Raw genomic sequence first — 18,765 nt, 5'->3', positions numbered from 1 at the left:
ACTATAGACAAATGAAAATGGAATTATCTTTTAGAGATATTCAAGTAGTATACAGGAAGGCAGGAAAAAGAAAACAGGGAGATGAAGAAATGGGAAGAACAAATGATAAATACAAACTACAATGGCAGACAAGTTTAACATATTAATACTTATAGTATTTGAAAGAAACACAGGAAATTTACTTTTATGTGAAAATTAAGCAACACACTCTTAAAATTTCTAGAAGAACATAAACTTCCAAAAGGGACTCATGAAGAAATAGAAAATCTGAGTAGACTGATAATAAAGAGATTGAATCAGTAATTTAAAACTTCCCACAAAGAGAAGCCCAGGCCCTGATGGTGAATTCTACCAAACATTTAAAGGAAACAACACCAGTTCTTCACAAACTCTTCCAAAATAGAAGAGCACGAAACACATTTCAACTCATTCTGAGTCCAGTATTACTCTGATACCAGAGCGGACCAAAGCATTACAGAAAACTACAGACCAAATCTAACACCTATTTAAGATAAAAACACTCAACGCTATGGAATAGAATGGAACTTTCATAACTTGATATAAATTATCTACAAAAAAGCCATAAGTAGCATCACACTTAGTGGTGAGAGACTGAATGCTTTCCCCATAAGATCAGGAACAAGACAAGGATTTCTACCCTTATCACTTCTATTTAACATTATACTGGGGCTTCTAACCAGGTCAATGAGTCAAGGAAAAGAAATTAAAGAATACAGATTTGAAATAAAGAAAGTAAACTCTATTTAAAGATTCCATAATCTTGAATGTAGAAAATCATACGTAATACAAAAACTCTATTAGAGTTAGTGAGTTCAAGTTTATAGGACACAAGTTCAATGTATAAAAATTCAATTATATTTGTAAACACTAGCATGAATAATCTAAAAATGAAATTAAGAACACAGTTTTATTCAAAATAGTACCAAAAAGAGTAAAACACTTTTAATAATCTAACAAAATAAGTGTAAAACTTTCACACTTAAATTACAAAACAACCCATCGAAACCCCTGCTGTCATTTTTGCAGACATTGACAAGCTGACCTTAAAATGTATATGGAAATTCAAGGGACCTAGAACAGCCAAGATACTCTTGGAAAGAAGAATAAAGTTGGAGAATTTATACTTTTAGATTTCAAAAATCTTCCACATTACTACAGTAATCAAGACAATATCGTACTGACATAGGATAAACATACAGATCTATGGAACAGAATTGGAAATCAAGAAAAAACCTCACATTTATTGTCAATTATTTTTTGACAAGGATGCCAAGACAATATACAGGGGAAAGAATAGTCTTTTCAACAAATGTTGCTGAGGCAACTGGATTTTCACATGCAAAAAAAAAAAATCAAGTTGAGCCCCTACTTCACACCAGGTAGGGGAATTAACTCAAAATGTATCACAGAACTAAGTGTAAGAGCTAAAACTGTAAATCTCTCATAAGAAATCATAAGTATAAATCTTTATGACTTCTGATTAAGTAATGGTTTCTTAAAAATGACACCAAAAGCATAAGCAACCATATTAAAAAAATAAATTGGATTTCATCATAATTAAAAATGTTCATGCTTCAAAGAATACCATAAAGAAAGTGAAAAGACAATCCAGACAATGGAAGAACATATTTGCAAAACACCTGAAAATGGTCTTATGTCTAGCATACATAAAGAACACTTATAGCCCAACAATAAAAAAACAGTTAAAAATGGGCAAATAATTTGAGTAGACATTTCTCCAAAGATTATACACAAATGCCTGATAAACACATAAAATGATGCTCAACATCATTAGCTATTAAGGAACTGTAAATCACAACCAAAGTGAGACTTCACTTCACACCCACTAGGATGACTATAGTAAAAAAAAGACAGACAATAGCAAGTGTTGACAAGTATGTAGAAAAATCAGAACCCTCAGACATTAATCACAGGGATTTAAGATTGTGCAGCCACTGTGAGAAAAAATTTGACTCAAAATATTAAAAACAGAATTACCACATAACCTAGTATTTCCACTCCTAGGTATATACCCAAGAGAGTTGAAAACACATGTCCACACAAAAGCATGTACACAAATGTTCGTAGCAGCATTATTCATAATAATCAGAAAGTGGAAACAACCCAAATTGCCCTTCAGCTGATGCCTAGACATACGAAATGTTGTATATCCATACTACATAATATGATCCAGCCATAAAAAGCAATAAGGTACGTGGATGAATCTTGAAAAAAGTATGCCAAGTGAAAGAGCTCAGACACAAATGGCTAATTCATACTAAAAGAAAGTAGTTTATTGGGGGAAGTGACTGCTAATATGTATCTTTTAGGGTTTCTTTTTGAGATGATGAAAATGTTCCAAAATTAGATAGCAGTGATGATTGCACAACTTTGTGAGTATACTTTAAAACTTCGAACTGTACTTTTAAAAAGATGAATTTCATAGTGCATAAATGATATCTCAATAAAGCTGTTATTTTTAAAAATGCATAGGCACAAATAACATCCCCCCAGTCATGGATCTTTATAAAACCACTTTACATAGACTTTCTCAGTATAGATCACTCAGGAAATACAGTGGATTAGAAACATGAACACAAATAGAGCTTTTAATAAAATAAAACCACCATTTCTTTTAAGATGAGATATTAATAAACTACAAGTTCCATCTGTGCTTCCTACTTGTACAATAGCCTTAAATTTATTATTTGTACAGCAATGCCAATAGAAGTTGACAGCAGCAATATTCTCAATAAACCTATTAGCTGATTCTGCTGAATTTTAGTTAAATAGACTCCTGCATATAGCTAGTTTCATTTTCCTACTTTGTAAGTAATTATAACTCACTAATACTTTTAATATAGCTCATATTCCCATCGATCTCTTTGTTTATGATTCCATTTATTGACACCTCCCAATAATTCCATTGCTTTTTTTTTTTTTTTTTTTTTTTTGGCCGCGTTGGGTCTTTGTTGCGCACAGGCCTTCTCTAGTTGCAGCGAGCAGGGGCTACGCTTCATTGCGGTGCGCGGCCTTCTCGTTGAGGTGGCTTCTCTTGTTGCGGAGCACGGGCTCTAGGCATGGGGGTTTCAGTAGTTTTGGTGCATAGGCTCAGTAGTTGTGGTGTGGGCTCTAGAGTGCAGGCTCAGTAGTTGTGGTGCACGGGCTTAGTTGCTCCGCGGCATGTGGGATCTTCCCGGACCAGGGCTCGAACCCATGTCCCCTGCATTGGCAGGTGGATTTTTAACCACTGCGCCATCAGGGAAGTCCCTCCATTACTTCTTAAGTCATGCTAATAACTTACATTGTAAATTAACTTTTGTTTGTCATATATTTTATCAGAAGGTTAGTTGTGGTTTATTTAGGAGAAAATGCAAGACACAAGGCCTAAACACTCTATTACTGTAATACTATTCTGTTTCTACTGCTTTTAATTCTACAATAAAATTTAAGTACTCTAACTCTTGGGAGAAAGAACAATTTACTTCATACTACAGACCAGGTAAGACTGAGAAGTTCAGCTTAAGCCAAAAAAAATTATATTCTTCTCTTACATAAAAGAAGTCCATGACTGGTATAGTGGACTCACAATGTATACTTCTAGTTCTCTTCATTCCATTCTTTCATTCAGTCACAATTTTACACACACTTATAATTTTAAGAATAAAAAGGGCAAACCATATTGAAATGATTATCATCCTCCATAAACAGTGAAATAATTGTCCTCATTACATATGCATGAGATGCATATTATTACTTCTTAAAAATTAATTTTTAAATGAAAATATATCTACCCAAATTTAAAAATCAAACATTATTAATACGTTTATTATACTAATAGTAAGAAAAATCCTGATATTAAAAACCGTCTTCTGGCCTGTCCCTCCCTATTTACCAGTTATTACCTGGGGGCAACCACTTTCAAGTCTTTAGCTGTTTCTTCTGATATTTATATCCATTTATCTAAATAGAAAATTTATACTATTTCTTCTTAATTTAATCATTTTCTCATTATCTATTGCCTTCCCCTTATGGTAGTTAAGAAGATATCTCTCTACACTACTTCCTCCAATCTCACCTTCCCCATTCCCTCAAAACAGTTATATCGATTAGGGGTTTTTTTGGTTAAAGTAATAGTCACAGTTCACATTATTAAGACACCTATATCACTCCTTGTATCTCCCTTCTTGTTCAGTCTTTTGTTTCTGCTATAGTTATTCGTTTTCTCATTGGCTTACTTTTCTCTGTAAGCATTACAATTATTCCATGCTGCTGTGAATTTGTCAAATAAGCTATCAATAATTTTCTCCTAATATTCAAACACATCAAATATCTATCATTTGTATTTACTTCCTGGACCATCCTCCCTTCCTCATGCAGTTTTCTGCTCTGATTGTAGAGTTTTGTTCCCTAGACAGAGAACAGAGGCTTTCCAGGAACTTCCTTTGCTATTGTTCTCTCTAGGATCCTTCTTTTCTGGACCCTTTGCCTTACTTTCTTTCTTATTGAATCCCTCATTTTGCTGAATGAGGAACATCCTCTTGCTTGAGTTGTTGTTGTTGCCATTATTATTACTGGATGTCTAGAAATGACATTTTTATGACATCTTATTTTACCCTTATACTTGATTTATTTTTTTTTTGCCTGGGTATAGAATTCTATGTTAAAAAAATAGTGTGTTTTTTTTTTCTCAGAAGTTTGAGGGCATTTACTTCTAGTATCTAGTTGAGAGTTGTTGGTTAAAAGTATGATGAAATTCTGAATCCCATGTTTTTGCTAATTGATGTATCCTTCACTTTGGAAGCTGTAGTGACTTCTCTTTATCCTGGTGTTTGTCTTGGTGGTGTGACTTGCTGATGGTCTTTTTCATTTGTTTTCCTGGGACCATCAAGGAGCCCTTTCAGTTTTAAGAATGATGTACTTTCCTTAATATATCCTACTGATAATTTTGTCCCTTCTTTTTTTCTGTCCTTTATTCTGGACTTGTACCTACTCTTAGATAGATACTGGACCTCCTAGATCAGAACAGTCATTTTCTTATTTTATCTGACCTATTTTCCTTCTTTTTGTCCTGTTTTTCCCTTTGAATGATTACCTTGACTTTATCTTCCTTGGTTTCAGTGCCTTACCCTCACACCATTCTGTTTCTGTGCTTGTTCTGAACTGTCCCTAGGCCTGCATAAAGGATATATTAGTCAGTGTTCTCCAGAGAACAGAACCAATAGTGTGTATATTATATGACAGAGGGGTTTATTTTAAAGAATTGGCTCATGCAATTGGTTGGGGTAGGGGTGTGTGTGGGGGCTTTAAGCCTGAAATTTGCAGAGCAGGCTGGCTTGCAGGCTGGAAGTTGTAACAGGAGTTGATGTTGTATCTTGAATCTGAAATCAGTTTGGAAGCAGAAAAAAATACCTAGGTCTTGTCTCTTAAGGCCTTCAACTGATTGGGTGGGGCCCACCCACATTATGGCAAGTAATCTGCTTCATTCAAAGGTTATTAAAACATAACCACAAATCTGATTTCTTTTTCTATGAGTTTGTTTTTAAAGTATAATTGACCTGCAACACTGTTAGTTCCTGTTACAAAACATAGTAATTCAGTATTTCTATACATTTCAAAATGATCACCATGTTAAGTCTAGTTACCATCTGTCACCATGCAAAGATATTATATAATTATAGACTATATTCCCCACACTGTACACTTCATACCCATGACTCATTTCTTTTGCAGCTGGAAGTTTATACCTCTTAATTTCCCACACCTATTTCTCTCCTTCCCTCACCACCCCCCTTTTTGGCAACCATCTGTTTGTACTCTGAATCTATGGCTCTGTTTCTGTTTTTTTATGTTTGTTCATGTGTTTTGTTTTTTATATTCCATGTATAAGTGAAATGATATAGTATTTGTCTTTCTCTGACTTATTTCACTTAACATAATACCCTCTAGATCCATCCACATTGTCACAAATGGCAAGATTTCATTCTTTTTTATGGCTGAGTAATATTCCATTATATAATATACCACATCTTTTTTATCCATTCATCTGTTGATAGGCACTTAGGTTGCTTCCATATCTTCGCCACTGTAAATAATGTTGCAATGAACATAGACATGCATATATCTTTTCAAATTAGTGTTTTCATTTTCTTCAGATAAATACCCAGGAGTGAAACTGCTGGATTGTATGCCAAAATATGGTTCTATTTTTAATATTTTGAGGAATCTCCGTACTGTTTTCCATAGTGGCTGTACCAACTTACATTCCCATCAACAGTGCAGTGGGTTCCCTTTTCTCCACATCCTCGCCAACATTTGTTTGCTGTCATTTTGATAACAGCCATTCTGACAGGTGTGAGATGTCTCACTGTGGTTTTGATTTGCATTTCCCTGATGATTAGTGATGTTGGGCATCTTTTCATGTGCCTGTTTGCCATCTGTATGTCTTCTTTGGAAAAATGTCTGTCCAGAACCTCTGCCCATTTTTTAAATCAGGTTTTCATGTTGAGTTGTATGAGCTCTTTGTATATTTTGGATATTATCCCCTTGTCAGACATATCATTTGCAAATATCTTTTCCCATTCAGTAGACAGACTTTTCATTTTGTTAATAGTTTCCTTTGCTGTGCAAAACCTGTTTAGTTTGATGTAGTCCCTTTGTTTATTTTTGCTTTTGTTTCCCATGACTGAGGAAACAGACCCCCCAAAAATATTAATAAGACTAACATAAAACAGCATACTGTCTATGTTTTCTTCTAGAAATTTTATGGTTTCAAGTCTTACATTTAAGTCTTTAATCCATTTTGAATTTATTTTTGTTCATGCTGTCATACATATATATATATATATATATATTTTTAAATTTTATTTATTTTTTTTGCAGTACGCGGGCCTCTCACTGCTGTGGCCTCTCCCATTGCGGAGCACAGGTTCCAGACGCGCAGGCCCAGCAGCCATGGCTCACGGGCCTAGCCGCTCCGCGGCATGTGGGATCCTCCCAGACTGGGACACGAACCCATGTCCCCTGCATCAGCAGGCGGACTCTCAACCACTGCGCCACCAGGGAAGCCCCATACATATATATTTTTTAATGATACCTCCAATTCCAATTCAATGTCACAGATTTTTCCCTCTTCCATATTTGTATCTTTTGTTTTCCACAGTGAGAACCTGGTTCCTAACAACATCAATATCTGTATTCATTTGCTCATACTCCTATGATATTTCTTAAATAGATTCTGAGTTTCTTCACCCATATGTAGACATTCCCTTCCTATGCTGTAAGTCAAACTTCCAAACTAGCATAACATTTTTCAGGACACTAACAAATGATTTTATCAATTAGTGTGCTTTCAGCTACAAGAAGGAGAAAACCCTGATTCAAGCTGTCTTTAAAGTAACAAAGTTATTTATTTATTTATTTGCTTGACAAATAGTGAGTACCTACCATGCACCAGCTGCTGATCTAGGCTTTGGAGATATAACTGTCAACAAAACAATGTCCTTGACTCATAGTGTTTACATTTTAGTGGGAATGCAGACAATAAGTAAACAAACAAATGAATACAATATTTTATTATGTAACTGGAAGTTCATTGTAGGGTATGTGCTCCAGAGTTGGTATGTGAATTGTCAATTATGCTCCCACTCACCTTGCTCTAATCTGTGATCCTTGGTACCAGCTACATATTCGGGTAGGTAGCAATATGGATGCAAAATTGCCTGATATCTATTCTTTCAGTGAAAAAAGGTAAGCTATTCCTTCTTGTTGCTCTCATTTGAAAGAGAGAAAACTTTTCCCAGATCCCTCAGTTGGCTTTTCTTCACAAGATTAGGGTCACACATCCATTTCTGAACTAATTATTGGTCAGGAAAAAAAGGAATTATTGGCTTAGAAAAATAATCTGAGATGGAATGGATCTTGGTGAGTCAACTGCATTGTTTACTTCAATGGCTTTACACTAATGTATGCATAATAAATAGATTTTAAATGTAAAGGTATTTTTTAGTAAATGGCTTTAAAAAAATTTTTTTTCTCTATTATAGAAGTCCCTGGAGAGAGAGGGGAAAAATGGATTCAGAGGATTTCATCACCCCTCTTTTATTCATAATAAGCAAACATTAAATAGCTCTCTTTGAGAATCTTCTTTGTGTCTTATTTTATTACAATCTTCCTGGATAATTTTTCCTTCCAATTTCAATTAATTTGAAAACAGTCTAGTCATAAATTTATTATAAGGAGAAGTCATAGCTTCAACTAACTTTTTAAATATATTGCAAGTATTAGAAATTATGTGGAAAGTACATTCATAGAAGGGAAGTCATTTAATTTCTGACATATAGACCGAAAGGCAAACTAATTAAATTCAGTCTGATAAACATAAAATGTAGCTGTTTTATAGTAGGAATGGGCAGTTTTTCTGTATTTTTTGCTGAGAATACATGATTTATTTTATATTTATTTATTAGAATCCATGCCAGTTGAAACAGTTGAAAACTTCACTTGCTTTGATTGAGCCCACTTTTCGTTAATATTATGGTTGGTTTCCAGGAAAGATATTTATTACTAACAGTGAGTATTTTTAACTAGCACTACGTTGGTTGCATTTAAGCAATGCTTCGCTGCTGTGCTGAGAAAACACTGGCAACATTGTTTAAAAGCAAACTAATTTTTAAAAGAGTATCTAGTATAGATATTTAACATTTATTAATGTCATCTTTATTTCTGGATTTAACATTTATAAAGTATGCTAGTAGGCTTAACTCTGAGTAACATACATACTTAAGAGTGTAAGAAAAGGAGTAAGGTAGAGAATATTTCTGATTTTCACCTAATTATTATATGTCTTTTGAGTACTACAAATGAGTGAGAGCTAGAAATAGAGAGGGTATGAGTGCTAAGGAATTGCATCACATATAGGTTTCCTTTTAAAATCAATGCACAAATCGAAAATCAAGATGAGAATACTATTGAGTACGATGTTAGCTGTGGGCTTATCATATACGGCCTTTACTTTGTTGAGGTATGTTCCCTCTGTGCCCACTTTCTGGAGAGTTTCTGTCATAAGTGAATGTTGAATTTTATCAAAGGCTTTTCTGCATCTATTGAGATGATCATATGGTTTTTATACTTCAATTTGTTAATGTGGTGTATCACACTGATTGATTTGTGGATAGTGAAAACAGAGAAAAGCTGAAAGCATTTCCTCTAAGATCAGGAACAAGACAAGGATGTCCATTCTTGCCACTTTTATTCAACATAGTTCTAGAAGTCCCAGCCACAGCAATCAGAGAAGAAAAATTTTTAAAAAGGAATCCAAATTGGAAAAGAGGAAGTAAAACTGTTACTGTTTCCAGATGACATGATACTATACATAGAAAATCCTAAAGACGCTACCAGAAAACTATTAGAGGTCATCAATGAATTTGGTAGAAGTCGCAGGACACAAAATTAATACACAGAAATATCTTGCATTTGTATACACTAACAACAAAAGAAAGAGAAATTAAAGAAACAATCCCATTTACCATCACATCAAAAAGAATAAAATACCTAGGAATAAACCTACCTAAGGAGGTAAAAGACCTGTACTCAGAAAACTATAAGATGCTGGTGAAAGAAATCAAAGATGACACAAACAGATGGAAAGATGTACTGTGTTTTTGTATTGGAAGAATCCATATTGTCAAAATGACTATACTACCAAAAGAAATCTACAGATTCAATTCAATCCTTATCAAATTATCAATGGCATTTTTCACAGAAATAGAACAAACATTTTTACAATTTGTACAGAAACACAAAAGACCCTGAATAGCCAAAGCAATCTTGAGAAAGAAAAATGGAGCTGGAGGAATCAGGCTCCCTGACTTCAGACTATACTACAAAGCTACAGTCATCAAAACAGTATGGTACTGGCACAAAAACAGAAATACAGATCAATGGAACAAGATAGAAAGCCCAGAAAAAACCTCACGCATCTACAGTCAATTAATCTATGACAAAGGAAGCAAGGATATATAATGGAGAAAAGACAGTCTCTTCAATAAATGGTGCTGGGAAAACTGGACAGCTGCATGCTAAAGAATGAAATTAGAACATTCCCTAACACCATACACAAAAATAAACTCAAAATGGATCAAAGACCTAAATGTAAGACTGGACACTATAAAACTCTTAGAGGAAAACATAGGCAGAACACTCTTTGACATAAATCACAACAACATCTTTTTTGATCCACCTCCTAGATTATGAAAATAAAAACAAAAATAAACAACATGGGACCTAATCAAACTTAAATGCTTTTGCAAAGCAAAAGAAACCATAAACAAAATGAAAAGACAACCCACTAAATGAGAGAAAATATATACAAATGAAGCGACCAACAAGGGATTAATCTCCAAAATACACAAACAGCTAATGCAGCTCAATATCAAAAAAAACAAACAACTCAATCAAAAAACGGGCAGATGATCTAAATAGACATTTCACCAAATAATATATACAGATGGCCAACAGGCACATGAAAAGATGCTCAACATCACTAATTATTAGAGAAATGCAAATCAAAACTACAATGAGGTATCACCTCACTCTGGTCAGAATGGCCATCATCAAAAAGTCTACAAATAATAAATGCTGGAGAGGGTGTGGAGAAAAATAAACCTTCCTACACTGTTGGTGAGAATGTAATTTGGTGCAGACAGTATGGAGAACAGTATGGAGGTTCCTTAAAAAACTAAAAATAGAGATACCATATGATGCTGCCATCCCACTCCTGGGCATATATCCAGAGAAAAACATAATTCGAAAAGATACACGCACCCTAATGCTCATTGCAGCACTATTTACAATAGCCAAGACATGGAAACACCCTAAATGACCATCACAGATGAATGGATAAAGAAGATGTGGTATATTTATACAATGGAATATTACTCATCCATAGAAAAAGAATGAAATAATACCATTTGCAGCAACATGGATAGACCTAGAGATTATCATACTAAGTGAAGTAAGCCAGAGAAGGGCAAATGTCATATGATATCACTTATATGTGGAATCTAAAAAAAAAAAAAAAAAAAAGATACAAATGAACTTATATACAAAACAGAAAAACAAAAAACAAAATTTTTCTTTGGCCAGAGAAAACAAATTTATGGTTACCAAAGGGGTAAGGGGGGGAGGGATAAATTAGGAGTTTGGGATTAACATATACACACTGCTATATATAAAATAGATAACCAACAAGGACATACTGTTGGCACAGGGAACTACTCAATATTTTGTAATAAGCTATAAGGGAAAAGAATCTGAAAAAAAGATATATATGTATGTATAACTGAACCACTTTGCTGTATACCTGAAACTAACACAATACTGTAAATCAACTATACTTCAATAAAAGAAAAAAAAAGATGAGAATTATGTAAGTACAAAGCCTTCAATGCCACTAATAATCTTTGTTTTAGCTTTTCACATATTACTGATGAGCTAAGAAGAGTAAAATGATATTAATCTTATCAGAAATTTCTACCTAAGTTAGTGCTGTGTTCTACCAAATAGTCATCTTGGAAAGCAACGTTTCTCCTTCAATGATGCTGCTTTTCCATATTATTCCATTTGTAATGCCTCTTTTTAGAATCCTTACGGTATACATGAGAAACTAGTTTAATTGCATTAAAGACATGTCTGATTTTTTCCTCACAAACGTTATTTTACAGGTTGATCACCACATAATCACAAATCATTTGCTCATCTCTCCATTAGATTTGGATCCAAGTGACATTCAGTCATTCAAAAAATAAGTAGATAAAATCTATCCTCAATGGAGGAAAGTTCACTTAATTTGGTAATTATTTTGAAGATAAAAAACTCATTTGAATCTCACAATACTGAAAGTTGTGGGGAAAAGACTCATTTTCTAATATTTAAACACTGAACATATAAAAAATCAGAGCCTCAAGTAAATAATGGTATCGCCTGGAATATGAAATATACGTATATTATTCTTATGAGCATAAAAGATGCTGATAGGGAGGGTTAAGTGTGGTTTTAGTATTTGAAACAAATACTAAATACATATGACAGGACTTGCAGTTCTCCCAGTTGGTGCCTTATTGGACACTCTCCCACTCTCCCAGCCTTTCTGGGAGCTGAGATTATTTTTTGACACTTGCTTATATTTGTGGCATGGAGAGTTGAGAGATGTTTTATCTCAGAACTTTTTATTCTGTAACACACTCTTTTGTTCCTCAAGAAGATGGTGTAACAAGATGTGAAGTGGAATTATTTTAGTCTGTTTGGTTAAGTCCTGAAGTCAGAATTTCTACTACTTCTTGCAATAAGACTGCCTATGCATGACTTAGAAAGGAGATGGCAGAACACTAGTTCTTGACCCTTGGTTCCTCACTCCTTCAAGGTTTATAGTATAGAGGCTAAAACACTGGAGACTAGAAGATTTGTCCACAGAAAATTATCTATGGGCTATGAGTTCCATCCTACCCTCAGTAGAGGATAGTGGGGGCATTTGAACCTCATTTTAAGCCTAGGAAAAGGTGCTTCAAGAGACCATGTGTCTTCCGGATGTTCAGTGATGTACTTATGGGTGCGGGACTGACATCTGAAAAATCTAAAGCTTTATGGTTCTAGGTGCTCTGAATGCTGAGTAAGATATTGAAAATGGCCAGCATTCCCAGAGTTTGTTGAGGTAAAGGATGCATGACTACCTCCTGTGGAACAAAAGTAGGCCACTTGAGCAAGCAAGGCAAACTGGGGCCTCACTTAGATCTTGGCCAAGAGAGCCACGTGGAGGTGTGAGGTGACCCTGCAGAGCACACGGGGAGTGTACTACTGGTGCCTCAGGGCTGAGCAAAACATATAAATGACTATTTGAAACAGATAAAGCAATCGATTTTTGAAACAGATAAAGTAATTCATTTCAAAAGATCTTAAAGAGAAAGATTCCCAGTATTGCAAGGTCTCTAGAGAACCCAAAAATCATCCCACAAGAAAAGTGTCAGTTTTAAACCTCTACCAGACACAGAGGACACTACCACCAGCTCAGGACAATCTCAGTCAGGTGAGAACTTAAGCTGCCATTCACCTCTCCTGTCTCGCAGAGACAGTCAAATGGTGGGGGAGGGGCACTGTAGGCAAGAAAATAATGACAAGACCACCAGGCCCTGTTTTCCACCGCAGTTAGCCCACCTGACATAGGCATGTGTTCAAAGTGACCAGAACAAGCCTTGAACTTCCTCTAGGTTTTATTCAATGAGGAGTGGCCCAAAAAAAGAATAGTTGCCTAGAACAGGTTTGAATATGCAGTGGGAAAAAGTTTAAAATACTTTTCTTATTATCTCTGTGAGTCCAACTTATTCTGTATAACTGTTTCAAGCATCTTTTTGTTGATATAATGCCAGAATTATACTTCTTTTCCTCAAATCCAAAAGTTATTTTCAAAAGAAGATGATAACCTCTGGGCTGAAATCAATGACAGTGCTAGGCCGCCAAAATAGGAAAAGGAAGAAGACAACTTGCCACATATGCCTACTATATGCCAGGACCTGTGCCCAACAGTTTACATACATTATCTGATCCTCGTGGTGATTTTAGGGGAAAAGTGTCATGATGCCCATTTTATCGTCGAAGAGATCAAGGTTCAGGGAAGTCATTTTTTTTTTTGGTCAGGTAGCTAATTAGCGCCAGAGGCAGGATTCAATCCAAATCTGTCGAGCCTGCCTTTCTCTTTACATTCTATCAGACAGCATGCAGTCATCCCCCAACCCCCAGTCCTTCCATCTACCCATCCTGCGGAACCCACCTTCTACTCCTCTCCCCTCCCCTTCCACTTGTTCGTGATGCAGCCTATCATGTCAGCCCCTTCCTTGTAGAACTAGGGAGAAGGAAAAATGTAAAAAAGGACATAAATAGTGAAGAAGAAAGCCACAGCAAAACAGCCCTGCCAGCACCTCTTGGACCCAGTGTCCAGGTACCCTCTCCCCTAATTCTCTGTACTCCACACATACTGTTATGAGCAAATCAGGCATAGTCCCATTTTGGACCTTCTGCACTGAGAGCCTTCTCTTCCTCCAAATATATGCAGGGCTAATTCGCTCATTTCCTACTCGAGAACGAGGCAATACCACCTCTTTTAGACCTGTACTAATCATCTTACTTAAAATTGTAATCGGTTCCACACTCTACAGCTCTGATTCCTCTTGCCTAGAGCTATTGTTTTGTTTTGTTTTTCCATAGCCTTTATCACTTTCCAACAGTTACTTATTCATTATGTTCATTATTTATGGTCTCTCCCCTTCACTAGAATGTGAAGTCCGTGGGGCTGTTAGGAAACCATTGACTGAAACTGCCCACCCTGGCCAGGCACGATAATAACTGCTTGCATGAGTTGTCTCACAACAGGAGGTCCTGATAAGGAACACAGTGCTGCTGCCAAAAACCAACAAGAATTCGGGTGGGGCCAAAAGGAGGGAGGAGACGCCAGCCCATAATATGTCCTGCCAAACTCCCAGAAACCCTCAGGCTAGAATCCATCTTGACTGAGAGATGTGCGTGCCACCAGGAAGGATCCTGAGTCAGACCAAATACGGGCAGAGGCAAGATGATTGGCCAGAGACAAACCAGAAACTAAATCCATTACCATAAAACCCGAGACTGCGAGCCACATGGCAGAGCAGTTCTCCTGGGGGCCCTTACCCCACTGCTCTCCTCCCAGGTGCACCTTCCCAATAAAGTCTTTTTCTTTTTCTTTCTTTTTTTTTTTTTTCAAAGAAATATACTTTATTTTTTTATTTCCAATAAAGTCTTTTGTTTTGCCAGTACGTCTGTCTCTTCAGACAATTCATTTCCGAGTGTTAGACAAGAGCCCACTCTCAGGCCCTGGAAGGGGTCCCCCTTCTGGTAACAAGGCCACGGATTTTGTCATTACTCTACCCCAAGCCTCTAAAAGGTTGCCTGGTACACTTGTAGGCGTGTACCATATACTGAGTAAATGAATTACTGAATACTAATTTATATCCACTACAGGAATTATCACAACTACTTTGACTTCCTGGCACCTTACTTTTAGTTTTTTGCTCTGTTTCACTTGTTGGGATTCCAGTAATATTCTTGAAAGGGTTCATTCTGAGGTTTCCACTTTATCCTATCAGACCTGTCTAGGTTTCAGCTGTAAAGTCCCTTGATTTTATTCATCTCAATATTGATTGAGCTCCTGCCCTCATTCTGATAAGTATCTGTCAAAGTCAAGTGACATGAAAAAGATCTTAATTTTCATAACACTTAATACAGTCAACATATTTTAGGTTTTATAAATTATATCCACTGTTTTTGATAGACGTGTAAATGTCAACAAAAAAAATACTAGTTTTTATCACAATAAATTTTGATATATGAGTAAATTCTAGTATTTACTAGGTAAGCTCTTTCCAAAATTTTACATTGATTTCTGATTCCACTTTATAATTAAAATATAGGCCTGAACAAACATTTACATGTAATATTTGGTAGCTGAATTTGCATAAAACTTAGAAATAAATATGTGTATCTGAGATTGGAATAAAATAAGTTTAACATTGTCTATGGCTGTAAAATTCATAATCTTTGATCCTACAATGAAAGATTTGCAGAGAAAATTATGTATTCAAGACCATTCCCATGTGGATCCATTTAGTGCAACTTTACTTGCAAGAATCTGTAAAAATGCTAATAAACCACATATCTCACCAGCTTAGGTCTAGCTCTTTATTTGTTTCTGGCTTTGAGATAACTTGGAATAGGCAATATAGTGTCACCATGGGTAATGAATGATGCATGCATGAAATAGTGACCTTAAAACAGCACATTTCTCTTAAAGGAATCAATTTACACACCATTGCTTCTTAAATTTTACGAGCAATTATGTATCATGTCTTTCCTATATAAATGATAGAAAATCTATTTTAATCAACATTAATTTCCTTGAAATTGTAAATTTGCTAGTGTCCATTAACAAGGATAAAGTAGATATCGGAAATAGTTTTAAGAAAATAAAGAATTTAAGGAAAAATACAGCAAATGTATAGGAAAAATGCACTTTGCTTCAAATGTTAAATGTTTCGGAAAAAATGTAGGAAATCTCAGCAGTGTACCTGGGGAAGAACATTATTAGCAATCCTAAAAGATTCTCCAAATGCAGGTACGTTCAGAAGGTACTTTTGTAAATTAGAAGAATCTCCATTACTTGCCAAAACAGAGCATATTATTATATTTCAGGTAACTAGCCATGTAGGATTTTTGTTTCCTCCCTTTAAATACTTTAAATACAATATACAATGGGGAAAAGACAGTCTCTTCAGCAAGTAGTGTTGGGATAATTGGACAGCCGCATGCAAATCAATGAAGTTAGAACACACCCTCATACCATACACAAAAATAAACTCAAAATGGCTTAAAGACTTAACTATGAGACATGACACCATAAAACTCCTAGAAGAGAACATAGCAAAACATTCTCTGACATAAATCATACAAATGTTTTCTTAGGTCAGTCTCCCAAGGCAATAGAAATAAAAACAAAAATAAACAAATGGGACCTAATCAAACTTAAAAGCTTTTGCACAGCAGAGGAAACCATAAACAAAATGAAAAGACAACCCACAGAATGGGAGAAAATATTTGCAAATGATGCGATCGACAAGGGCTTAATTTCTCAGATATACAAACAGCTCATACAACTCAACAACAACAAAAAAATAACCCAACTGAAAAATGGGCAGAAGAGCTAAATAGACATTTCTCCAAAGAAAACATACAGATGGCCAATAGGCACATGAAAAGATGCTCATCATCACTAATTATTAGAGAAATGCAAATCAAAACTATAATGAGGTACCATCTCACACTGGTCAGAATGGCCATCACTAAAAAGTCTACAAATAACAAATGCTGGAGGGTGCAGAGAAAAGGGAACCCTCCTATACTGTTGGTGGGGATGAAACTGGTGCAGCCACTATGGAAGACAGTATGGAGGTTCCTCAAAAAACTAAAAATAGAGTTGCCATATTATCCAGCAATCACACTCCTGGGCGTATACCTGGACAAAGCTATAATTCAAAAAGATGCATGCAACCCCATGTTCGTAGCAGCACTATTCACAAATAGCCAAGACATGGAAACCACCTAAATGTCCATCGACAGAGGAATGGATAAAGAAGATGTGGTACATATATGCAATGGAATACTACTCAGCTATAAAAAGGAACAAAATAATGCCATTTGCAGCAACACGGATGCAACTAGAGATTATCATACTAAGTGAAGTAAGTCAGAAAGAGAAAGACAAATACCATATGATATCACTTATATGTGGAATCCAAAATACGACACAAATGAACATATCTACGAAAGAGAAGCAGACTCACAGATATAGAGAACAGACTTGTGGTTCCCAAGGGGGAGGGTGGGTGGGAAAGGGAAGGACTGGGAGTTTGGGATTAGCAGATGTAAAAAACTATTACACATAGGATGGATAAACAATGAGGTCCTATGGTAGAGTGCAGGTAACAAAGCATAATAGAAAAGAAAATGAAAAAAATATATATATATGTATAACTGAATCACTTTGCTGTACATCAGAAATTAACACAACAGTGTAAGTTAACTATACTTCAATAAAATTATTTTTAAAAATTGCAAAAATGAAAAAGTATCCCTTCTTCTGTCAGACGTCCTCCACATGTTCCTATCTTCTCAAAAACATTTCTTTTTCCTTTACCTGTTATTTTTTCTAGATCATCAATCTTCCCACTTTCTGTACCCTTCCCATTATTATATGAATAGGCTCTACTATGTTCTGTCTAAAAGTGTCCTTCCCCAATTCCCAATCTCCAAATTTTACCCAATTCCCTATACACTTCTACTGCCAAGATTTTCAGAAGTAGAATAGGCCTGAAAACTGTCCATTGGGTTGGACCATATGGAGAGCACTTCACTCCTCATCTTGTCAGCCCTCTCTGAAACCCCCAACAAAACTGCCCATCTAGGGCTTCCCTGGTGGCGCAGTGGTTGCGCGTCCGCCTGCCGATGCAGGGGAACCGGGTTCGCGCCCCGGTCTGGGAGGATCCCACATGCCGCGGAGCGGCTGGGCCCGTGAGCCATGGCCGCTGAGCCTGCGCGTCCGGAGCCTGTGCTCCGCAACGGGAGAGGCCACAACAGACGGAGGCCCGCATACCACAAAAAAAAAAAACAACCAAAAAAAAACAACAAAAAAAAAACTGCCCATCTCATCCTGGAAATTCTCGCTGTTATTTGTTTCCATGACACCATCACTGTCCTAATTTCTTTTCCATTTCTCTGGCTTCTCCAGCTCAGTCTCACTTCCTCACTCCTTTCCTGCTCAACTTTGTTTCTCATTCTACACTGTCTCCTTATGGGAGCTCCTTGATGGCCATGGATTAAAATACCATCTTTGTGCTCAAAAAGACCACATGTATATATTTTCATCCAAGTACTCCCTTCTGTATTGCTACCTGCTCCTCTGTAGTGTTCCTTTTCTCAGCATATGGCCCTCTATCCTCTCCTCATCCAGTTGCTGAAGAGAGAATTAGGAATCATTTTCAACATAGTTTTGTCCTGATATCCTCGCTCATCCAGTATGAAGCTCAGACAATTCTAAATCCAAATTTATTTTTTAAAGTACTCTCCATTTCTACATCTCTGTTGCCACTCTCAGTTGGTCTTATCCAA

The 18,765-nt window shown here is 36.0% G+C and overlaps 1 long non-coding RNA gene across 2 annotated transcripts in view; it reads right to left on the bottom strand.

Moving 5' to 3' along the window:
- LOC102979556 (uncharacterized) overlaps window positions 1-18,765 on the bottom strand; it is a 140,022-nt gene that overhangs the window by 76,442 nt on the left and 44,815 nt on the right. The gene's annotated exons all lie outside the window — the stretch shown is intronic.

The sequence above is a fragment of the Physeter macrocephalus genome, chromosome 6 (genome assembly GCF_002837175.3).
Source record: "Physeter macrocephalus isolate SW-GA chromosome 6, ASM283717v5, whole genome shotgun sequence".
NCBI lineage: Eukaryota > Metazoa > Chordata > Mammalia > Artiodactyla > Physeteridae > Physeter > Physeter macrocephalus.
The sequence above is the reverse complement of the archived record's forward strand: the minus strand, read 5'-3'. Positions and strand labels throughout refer to the sequence as shown.